This window comes from Gymnodraco acuticeps, unplaced genomic scaffold (assembly GCF_902827175.1).
Source record: "Gymnodraco acuticeps unplaced genomic scaffold, fGymAcu1.1, whole genome shotgun sequence".
NCBI lineage: Eukaryota > Metazoa > Chordata > Actinopteri > Perciformes > Bathydraconidae > Gymnodraco > Gymnodraco acuticeps.
In genome coordinates, this window is record NW_022990584.1 from 416,632 (window position 1) to 427,617 (window position 10,986).

The following is a 10,986-nucleotide window of genomic DNA, read 5'->3' on the forward strand; positions in this document are numbered from 1 at the left end:
CTGGACGTTATTTTCTTTTACATATATTGTGTTGTGCCTTTTTATTGATGTCTCTTAATGTGTGTGTATATGTATCAGCATGTATGTGTAATATATAAGTGGCTGTACAGGTGTATGTTTTTATATTGTAATCTTTGGGATGGTGAGAAACAGCACTTCGATCTCCCTGTCTGTCTCCAACACACAGAGACATTGACGATCAAGTTGACCTTGACTTTTTGACTTGCAATGCTATCAATGTTATCCTTCAGACATTAAAAGGGTGTTTTTCTGCCATTTAATTGTCTCTATGTCAGGTTGACTGAACAGCTTTTGTCTGTGGTTGTGTTCTTGTATTATAGTCCCTTTGTGTGCATGATTACACATTATTAACGGTAGAGTACAGTGAGTTCTCCTTCCACCATCATGAATTGCCACAGCAGCAGTGATTTGACAGCTTGAGATGATTCATTCCGAAATAAATTCATAAACTTCCATTTCAATTCCCTCTTCAAGGTGTGATCTCTGCTCCCAGTCCCACCCCTGACTGACAGTAGTGATATATTCACTGGAAATACTCCTGTTCTGTTACTTTAGATGCAGTTAAAGAGATTCAAATGTACTGTGTCGAAGAAGTATCTCAGACTGAGCGGTTAAATGGAGCTGGAATCCAATTTACCGAAAAACCCAATGTAAGAGCGGAGCAATATTAAATGTTTGGTTGAAGAAAATCCTTTCATATCGATGCATGTATATTTCAGCAGGTGTAGCATGCACAACGTATTTTTTTTAACCATTGTGGTTCTTTTAATGAAGCCCTTAATGTAAAAAATAATTGTGGTATTTGTAAGGGAATCTTCTGCAGCAATGGAGAGTGACGGCCCGTCCACACAGCGGCGTGCGTTCAAGCTTCCAACGCTTCTGCCCATTCACTTTGAATGGGGTGACGTCACTTTTAGCCGAACTGCATCGTGGGAAGCGACGTGGAGCGTTGCTCGCTTCAAAAGTTGAGCAATGTTCAACTTTTGGCGCCTCGGCAGAAGCGTCAGCCAATGAAATCCCGTTTATGCAAATCTGCCAGTACCAGCGCTAGCCAATCAAACCGCGTGTATGCTGGGAGAGACTACGCAGGTCATTTCCTCATATTCCAAAAAATGGAGGGAAAATTCATTATAGCGGTAGTGAATCACCCGGTGCTGTATGATCAGTCTCTGTTCATCTACCGGGATACAAACCGGAGGAGCGAGGCATGGAGGGAGGAGGCAGAGACAGTGGGTGAAACTGGTAGGTTTTCGCCTGTTTGGGGATTTTATATCCAGTTTACTTCGTTTTAACATTGCTATTGCTTTGTATGTCGCGGGCGGGAGATTCATGTGATTGGTTGTTGGTCGCGTTGCTCGCAAAAAATCCCCAAGCTTCAGACACGCCCACCGCCAAGCGTCAACGCACGCTGCTGTGTGGACGCTCCGTTAGGACTCAGAGAGACACGAGGAGAGTTGGAGCTTTGATGTCAAACACGGATCTTTAATACAAGCATCGGCCGGAGAAATTCACATCACAAGTCACACAGCCAGAGATTCTGACTGCACTGGTGGGTTGCCATGTGAAATCTGACCAGTCTCTCTCTCGATAGACCATTTAACTAGTTTACAGAGAGTTAAACCCCATATTGGGGGATGGGGCGTTAACACCTGGAGACACTGAATCACTTATCTGACTCTTAGGCTCTGTGACCGAGAGTTGACCGGTCATAAAACTGGTAATGTCAACAATAGCTGAGACTTCCCATTCCTTAAAGGTGGGGTAGGTAAGTTTGAGAAACCGGCTCGAGATACACTTTTTGTTATATTCCATGGAATGCTCTTAACATCCCGATAGCAATGAATATCTTAAGTGCTTTGACAAAAAATCCATAAAAAAAATTCTGTGGAAGCCGTAATACTGTAAAAAGTACAACCAATCCGTTTAGGCCGGCTAAACGGATTGGATTGCCGCCCTGTCTGTCAGCCTTCCATCTCGTGCACGCACAAATGTATCTCGTGCCCTCATTGGGCGTGCCGTCATTGGGCATTGCGCGTTCATGTGTGTTGGAGGAGGTGCTCTGTAAGGAAGTCTGAAGGAAGGGGCGGATTCTTTTCGGCTGTGTACTTTCAAATTTTAGTGCACTCGAGCCGGTTTCTGAAACGTACCTACCCCACCTTTAAGACAGATAATAGACTTAGGGTTGGTCGTAAACGTCAACACACAGAAAAGGTTAGACTCCTAGGAATAAGACAAAATTAATCCCTAACAGTATTATTCCATTGTTATTCGTGTTTATGCTCAAAATGTAATTTAATATGCAGGGAAATACTGACATTGACTTTTCCCCCTGAAGTTAAATGAGAGGATCGATGTCACGCTCATATCTGTACCCTGAATATAAAGCCAGCACCAGCACATGATTAACCTAGCTTAGTATACAACTGAAACCAGGAGGATACAGCTAGCCTTACGGTGTCTAAATGTAAAAACATCCAACTACAAACTGCATATGACATAGTAAGGGTGGCAACATCTTAATCCTTTGTTGAATCCAATGTTTTCTGACTGAAACAAACCCACAAACTGCGTTATCTTATTTCACACAATGTGGGTGACAAGAAACTCTAGATACCATAATGTATGTGAACATGCATCGAAAAGTGAGTTTTTCATTGTATAGCTTCTCTTACTTAATAATGTAATTAATTGAAGAGGAATTTATTTCAATTCTATGCTTCAAAAACACATGAAATATTTCATGCTCTTACGCGATGTTTTATTTGACTACACGCCCGTGGAAGAACAATCCTACTCAAAAAACTAAAACGATGATGTACTCAATTTAATTGGTGAAACATTTTTACACTTAATAATATTGAGTAAATCTTAAAGCTGTGAAATCATTTAAATGTGCCTTTATGAATTGAGTAAATGTAAGTAAAAAAATCAAGTAGGTGTAAATAACTACATTTAGTACCATAACATATACAATTGAGTACATATAATTAAAATCCTAAGTCAATGCAATAGTAACCCTAAGTCAAAACCACTAATCTTTTATAGTAGATAGCATTTAAATGCTAGGTAGATGTAACTGAAAAGGAGACTATTATTTAACAAAACAAATGTGTGAAATGTACTCAATGTTTTTAACTACATTTAATTAAAACTGGACTATTAATTATATAAATATATGCATTACATTTACTTATTTTTTTAACTGTATTTACCCTTTACTCCAGGAGTGCTTTACCTGAGGTCAATACATCTAATAAAACAAAAATTATAAACATAACACAATAAGCAATTGTACACATTGACATTTGAATTACACATTTATTGTTCAAATTTGACATGACATTAAGTCTCAACCTGGTTTATTTAAACGGTCCTTTAAAAAACACGGGTAAAATACAAGACCAATTGCAGCAGAGAAATCCTAGCATTGGAAATCTCAACTTGGATTATTTAACAAATAAAACTGTTAGGCATTTTATCTAGCGTAACTTCCAGTGAACATTTCCATTGAGCTATGGGAGCAACGGGCTGAACTTAACTCTGCATATGACTTAAATGCATCGAGAGCAGTGACACTTCACAACAATAACAGTCCAAAATGCAAATCAATCAATAGAACTCAACTTGTACCATCTTGCTGAACAGTAGTCGGCAACTACATGTGCAGGCAATTTTTCAGTCTCTGCACTTTCGGTGAAAGGTTGCCAGGATCCAGCTCCAGCAGCAGTTTCTGGAATACCTCGAAACTATATTTTAAATTCTTCGGGTATCTCAGATCCAAGGCATAAGTTAGTCCCAACAGATAGCAGCAGGCTCTGCTTAGATCCCCAAGACTTCTGAGGACAGGGATGCCCTCAATCACGATCCCTACATCAGTAGGTTGATCGACTGACCCATCTTGGTTCTGCAGCAGGTGTATTTTCATCACCTCCTCGGCCAACTCCTCTTGTACACGGACAGGTACATCAGCAACATCCTGCAGACATTGAAAAGATAACTGGTTAGTGCTTCCTTTCTGCCTGCATGTTACAAGACACACAAAGAGCAACTCCTCACTGCTCACTCACTATGTATGTTATTGATCATCTCACAGTCATCCATGATTACATTATCTAAAACTTCAAAACTAACACTGTTAAAAATCCTGAAAACGATTGTACTAACTAGGGCTGCAGCTATAGAGTATTCTAACCATTCATTCATTAAATCGGATAATACATTATTTTGCTTTATTAAAAGAGCAATAGTAAATATAGAAAAGAGAAAATAAGACCGGCCTCTTAAAATGAACAAGATCAACATTGTTATTGTTTAAATTGCAGACAATAATATTATCTTTCAAAACTAGACCCATTTAGTGCATTACGTTTTAAAGAACCCATTTTCTGAAATGCAAAAACTAATTATTGTTTTTTTATTTCAAATAACTTTAAAAAAAAAAAGTATACGTTTTCTGGGCTACTCATATAAGGGTACTATAAATGTAACTGATCACTGCACATCTGTATCGGCCTCACCTCTGTGTCACGCTGTCTGTCTATTCGTCTGCTTGACTGAGTGCGTGTATGTCTGTCCCACTGCTCGATCATTTTTAGTAATCGAGTTACCTGAGGAATCATTTCAGCCCTAGTACTAACCTCAAAGTCCTTGATCTAGGCACTCGCATCTTCTCCCAGATGGTCGATGAGACATCGGATGACAACCTCTCGTTTTCGCTGAATGGGGATTCCACTCTGCAGAATAGAGCAGTCTTTCAACAACTAATACAATGTATTACTCTACACATTACTCGAGCAGAATTTTGCTTTACTTTAACAACTTTAATGTCAAACTGTTTCAATTGAATTAACATTAAAGAAATTAAACATTGTCAGTATAGTATGTTGCGGAGGGATGTAAAGTAGATGCAAGAATAAAACGTCTGAGGGGATAAAGAGGAGTTGTCGGATTAGGATAAATGAATATCTAAAGTAATTCGTGATTGTAATTAACTTACAAAGCAAAGAAATGCGATTGAGACCGGTGGAATTATTAAGGCAATTAAAAGGTAGGGTATGTAAGTTTGAGAAACCGGCTCGAGTGCGCTAGGATTTGAAAATACACAGCCCCTCCTCCAACACACACGAACATGACCAATGAGGGCACGAGATAAGTGTGTGCCCAGATGGAAGGCTGACAGGCAGGTAGACCATCCAGTTATTTTAGCCGGCTCAGATGATTGGTCGTGCTTTTTACAGCGCTACAGCTTCCACAGATGAATTTTTTTGTCAAAGCACTTCAGATATTCATTATATATTCATCTCGAGCCGGTTTCTCAAACTTACATACCCTACCTTTAAGGAAGTAACTGTATAAGTGGGGGATAACATGTTAATACCTGAAGTAGAATACTCATTTTTGCCCGATGTCGCTCTCCGACAGCCTTGGAACATGGACAACAGTGTTGGGGAATAGAAGTCCAACATTGACATGAACTTTGGCTCAAGATTCAGCGTGGTGATCCTCTGAAACTCTGCGCTGACCTGGAAGAGAGAGAGATGAGAAAAGAGAACAAATTACTTACGATTCAATTTATTGTAATTTCAATCCATCAAATACTAAAGTCCATATAGCTTTCAATAGGATGTAAAACTGTGACACATGCAGGTTATCCGTCCGTAATGTCTGTGTTGACCACTGCTTAAAGAAAATTCAATTTACTCACTTGCGAGACATCAAACAAGACAGGCCATCTATCCTTGATGTCTTCTATGCTCATCTGTAGACATCTTGTCTTCTATGTGCAAAAGTTCTGCACATCAAGTCCTTGATGGCTGTGCTGTCTTTCTTCTTTGATTCGGCGATGAGTTGGTGTCGATCCAGCTCGTGTTGTTCCTTCGTGTCTCCTGCGGGATAATGTGGGAGAAACACCACTTCTCCTTTCCGTGCTTTCTTTATATTCTTTGCAGGTGCCCTGTCATTTTCCACGACCAAAGGTACCGTGCTTCAACCGATAGTGCTTGAGAAGTGACCCTTTCACTGAAGCCACAAATGTGCACAGCTTACATTGCCATCCCATGAGCTGCAACCTAAAAAAGTGAGGATAAATAGTGTTATCACATGGAGCGAACAGACTGGTTTAATGCTACTTCCATTTACCTATATACTTTTTGGACTAATGTATTTTATCATACAGAGCTTTAAAAATGACACCCAATTGTATTTACTCATTGAAGCCAATAATTACATCTACTCCAAACTATAGTTAATGGAACATCTACCGTAATTGTTTTATTAAACTGTTTATTTTTCTAACAAATGCTTCCTGGCCTTTGCAATCAAACATGGTCAAAATCAAGGTGCAACAAATGTTGCTTATTCCCGATTTCTTAAACTTGTATAAAGCAAACTAATATGTTGGCACCGTTGTTTCAGTGTTTAATAAAATAATGACATTTACCTCCTCTGTTTTGTTGTCTTCGTTCAACTTCTCTCAGCGCAGTCGGTGCTGTGAAACAGATATTGAAAATATTTAACATGCTTCACAAAATTCAACTTTACTTGCTCTAGCCATCATCAAGTGTTCCCTCATAAATATGACAACATATAAGTTGGGCAAGTAGGCCGCTCCTCTTAAGAAAATACAATCCTTATTATAATAAAGATGAAACAGTTTCATAAGCATATAGGCAAATGAAGCCGCTGACGTCACTTCTTCTTCTGCTGCTTTGAGTTTACTGGCAGACTGAAAACAACTGGGACTCCCAGCAGCTTCTACTGAAGCCTTCTGAGTAAATCGCCAGAACGCCGACACCTCCTCATCTCCACCGCTCCCATGCTCGGCCTCGCTCGGTTTGGTTAGGCCTTATTAGGCCCGGCTCACTTTAATGCTGCGCTTCCATTACAGTTTAGGAACTGGGGCAGTTACTATAGTAACGCAGTGTAGGCGGAGCCGTGACGTCATCTTCAATGAGAACCCCAGAAAAACAACACAGCCGTTAGCTGTTAGCACTCAGAGCTCACAGCTCTTCATATCTGTTCAGAAACTAGACAAAAGTTAAACAAGTACAAACCACAGACTGTCTGTGTCATGGCGAATACAGTCGCTGGTTTATTTATGTCTGTATAGGCCGTTGTTGTGAGTGTGGACGGTCGGAGCATATATAACGTTAGCTTAGCCAAGCTACATTTAGAAAACACGCATTTTAAAAAGGTGTTTCGCCTGCCGTCTGTCTGCAGACTTGTCAAAGCATTAATTCATGGTTTTTACTAACCGGTATCAGTATGTTGTTACTTCGGCATCATTTAGAAACGTGTATTAAAATTAAATCACGGTCAAATATGTTCATCTTGTTGTAGTTGTAGCCCCCTTGCCAGCGATTCTCTCTCTAGTTTAGCATACTCAGCCCGACTCAGCCTGGTTGTTCCTGCCCTAGAACCACGATTTAGTCGGGCCAGAAAAAAGGTGAAAAAGTAGCCCTGGGCCAAAACTAGGCCAAGTGGAAACGCAACCAAAAACGGGCCCCGCACGCTTAAAGCGAGCTACCCGCTGCAGTGGAAACGCGCCATAATGGCGTTTGTGCGCTGGGCTAATGATGCTAATGTGAGGATAATAAAATGGCGGCTTCACAAAACTTTTTGGGAGTTGTACGGGGCGTAGTTTGCAATCCGCAATCAGACATAGGAACCTTTTTCTCCCATGAAAGTCCCTGCTCTCTAGCAGGGACGGAAAAGGGGCGAACGCAACATTTCGGAACTAAAGTGGGAAAAGTACTGCCTCCTTATCAGGGATACCTAAACAATAAGCGTTGCTAGTAACCGGGTGGCAAAGCCCCCTTCACAGCCTGTTCAAGGCGAGACTGTTGCGCCGTTATTCCGGCATGGCGGAACATGCAGACACACATATTCTCCGGCGCTGTTGTGTTACACGCAGGGCTCTCGACTAACTTTTTTCCCCATCCTCCCAGAACCGTCCCGAAATACAATCTAAGCCGTCCCGAAATTAATGTGGACCGTCCCGAATTTAAAATGTTAGTTTTTCTACATTATCATTAGTTAAAATCATTCAAAGTGACCTTTAACATGAATAAAACATCATACAAATCATTAGATGATAATTCATCAACCTTTTTATTTGAGTAAATCATTCAATCACATAAACAAAGGCCAAATATATTTAAACAAACGAGAAAGTTACTCTAATATTGAATCCAATCAAGTCCCATCCAATTAACAAAACAATCCAACACTGTGTCCTGAAGACAGAACCCAGAGTAACCGCTAACCAGGATGACAGTCTGTAACACAGTCAGGAGACCTTTACAAACGGCCCGGCCCCTCGCACACAGACGGGAGAGAGAGATCTCGTCTGGATTGGAAAGATCGAAAATACATCATAGACGCATGTTGTAGTCTTATTGCATATTAGAAACGGAGTTGGTGAAACTAAAACTGCGATATAATGTGTAGGTAGCAATAATACAAAAGACGTAGGCTATATTTTTTAAATGTCTCCAGTACCGATAAAAAGTCCGATAACGTCGGAGCTTAACGTTACCACTGTCTTTAATAATTCCGGCCCGGGGCCCGTTTAACACCGGGGCTCGGTACCCATCCCTACATGGGGAGAGGCAGCATATTGCTAAGGACTAAATACGATGGAGAGTTCTCATCTCAGCCTTATTACCCATAGGGGATGAAGAGGAGTAAGTAAATAAAGAGGCCGGCGCTCCAGGGTCTGGTTCTGCTGTGCGTTTTTGTGATGTAACGGTACAACATTTCAGAATTCCTCCACGGGATTGTTCATCACTCAACCCGCGAAATACACACACTCAGTACATAGCTTGACCCGCGAATTTGCGGGCCAGGAATTCACGGGCACAGCCAGCTGTGCGGCTGGCTGACAGCCAGCCGCACAGCTGTAGCTACATGTGTGTATTTCGCGGGTTTCTAAATGTTTTGTGCGTGTGTGTTTATGTTGACAAGGAGGTTTAATATGCTACACAAAACGTGCAGTCGTTTTCATTTTCATCGCCGTTTGTAGTAGAGTTAGCAGGGTATTTTTATTTTAACTCTCGTCCCAAATTCGTCCCAAAATTATGTTGTATCCTCCCCGACACTATTTGTTTCGGCCCCGGGACGACGGGACGTCCTTAAGCTCGAGCCCTGGTTACACGTCAGGCCGGCATGCCATCTAATATCACACACTGGGGCAGCAATATGCACACAACAACTGCAGACAAAGCAGGTGCTAATGTTTTCTACCCTTTACTCGAGTAAAACGTTAGCTTCACTTCACCTGGTTGACTGTGTCCACCATGCTTGTGTAGAAGCGGACAGAGAACTAGCTAGACAGCATGGCTGCAAGTGTGACAGTATTTAGATAATTACACACTATAAAGTTGTATATGCATAAAGACAGGGTCAATATTTCATTAACTTTTGCTTGGTTGTTACTTACCAGGATTTGCAGGGAGTTTTCCTGGAGTGGTGGTTCTCTTCTTGGTGTTTGGCTTGCTTCTTGGTTGCCACATGTGCAGATAGAAAAGTAGATTTCCCATGAGCACATGGGGTATATTTTGCGCGCGATTGTTAATGGTGTCCACGCCTATGTGTCCACGTCATGACGTTTAGTGTAATTTACTCAATGTTTTAAATTGTTGTTAAAGATTAAGAATATCGATTTGGAATGAGTAATAATTGCTGTTCCTGAAACTGATCAGTATAATTAGCCAATTCTCAAATATTTTGACTGAAATTTACGAACGATATTAAGGATATCTTAAAAATATAATTTGTTAGTAAAATACTCATTTATTTTCGTGTAATCAACTTAAATAATAGTAGTAATTTAAGACAAAATTAACTGTTGGATTTTTAAGCATTTATTTTGGTATGTCCAACTCAAACAATTACTTTGATTATATTTAGAGATGTTATTAAGGTAATATAGCTTTTTATTATTGTGATATCTACAAAGCCACTGATTTAGTTTTTTCAGTGTATTAGCACTGGTTATGAATGCCACTTTTTGTCACTTTTAGACTGAAATAAGCAATTATTTTGTATGTTAACTGTTTGTTCTGCTTCGTATTTTCAGTGTTGTTTTATTTGCTAGTGCCAAAGACGCATTTCCAGTCTGTGTACATTTAATGGACAATAAAGTCCTCTGAATCTGATCAGATAAGCTTCACTGATACAAACCAGTTTAAGGCTGCTGACAGGTAAGGTACGTTTATTTATATAACACATTGTCAGACACAGAGGAAATTCAAAGTGCTTTCCTCATCATTAACACTTAATACGGAGACGACAGAAAGGAACACAATAAATAAACATCATGGAATAACAGATTCATAAAAACCATGCATAGAAGAGATACAGAATAGTTTAAAAACAACATTGTAAATGCAGTAGGTGATAAAACAAGTTCAAAGACTTCTGGGTAAGCAGCCGAAACAAGTAATGTTTTTAAACTCGACTTAAAAGAGCTCATCGTTGGTGAGACCTCAGGTTTTCTGTAAATGTGTTCCATTTGTTGGGAGGAGCTTAAACACTAAAAGCAGCTTCAGCGTGTATGGTTCTGAGCCGGGGTACATGAGTAAACAGGTCCTCTTAGAAGAGCAACCAAGGCTAACCCTAACTCACCATCTAACTCTAACTCTGAGTCTGAGTCTGACTCTGACTCTGACTCTAACCCTAACTCACCATCTAACTCTAACTCTAACTCTGAGTCTGACTCTGACTCTAACTCTGACTCTAACCCTAACTCACCATCTAACTCTAACTCTAACTCTGAGTCTGACTCTGACTCTAACTCTGACTCTAACCCTAACTCACCATCTAACTCTAACTCTAACTCTGAGTCTGACTCTGACTCTAACTCTGACTCTAACCCTAACTCACCATCTAACTCTAACTCTAACTCTGAGTCTGACTCTAACTCTGACTCTGACTCTAACCCTAACTCACCATCTAACTCTAACT

At 40.3% G+C, this 10,986-nt stretch overlaps 1 long non-coding RNA gene across 2 annotated transcripts; it reads right to left on the minus strand.

Annotated features, from left to right (window-relative positions):
• Positions 1-3,340: 3,340 nt before the first annotated feature.
• On the minus strand, positions 3,341-9,551 carry LOC117554143. Of its 2 annotated transcripts, none has more exons than XR_004570230.1 (6): positions 9,461-9,551; positions 6,461-6,508; positions 5,726-6,089; positions 5,399-5,543; positions 4,659-4,754; positions 3,341-3,997 (listed from the first exon to the last, which is right to left on the minus strand). It is a non-coding gene; the product is annotated as an uncharacterized LOC117554143 (long non-coding RNA). The 2 variants fall into 2 exon arrangements; XR_004570231.1 differs by having other exon boundaries at positions 5,722-6,089.
• Positions 9,552-10,986: the final 1,435 nt, after the last annotated feature.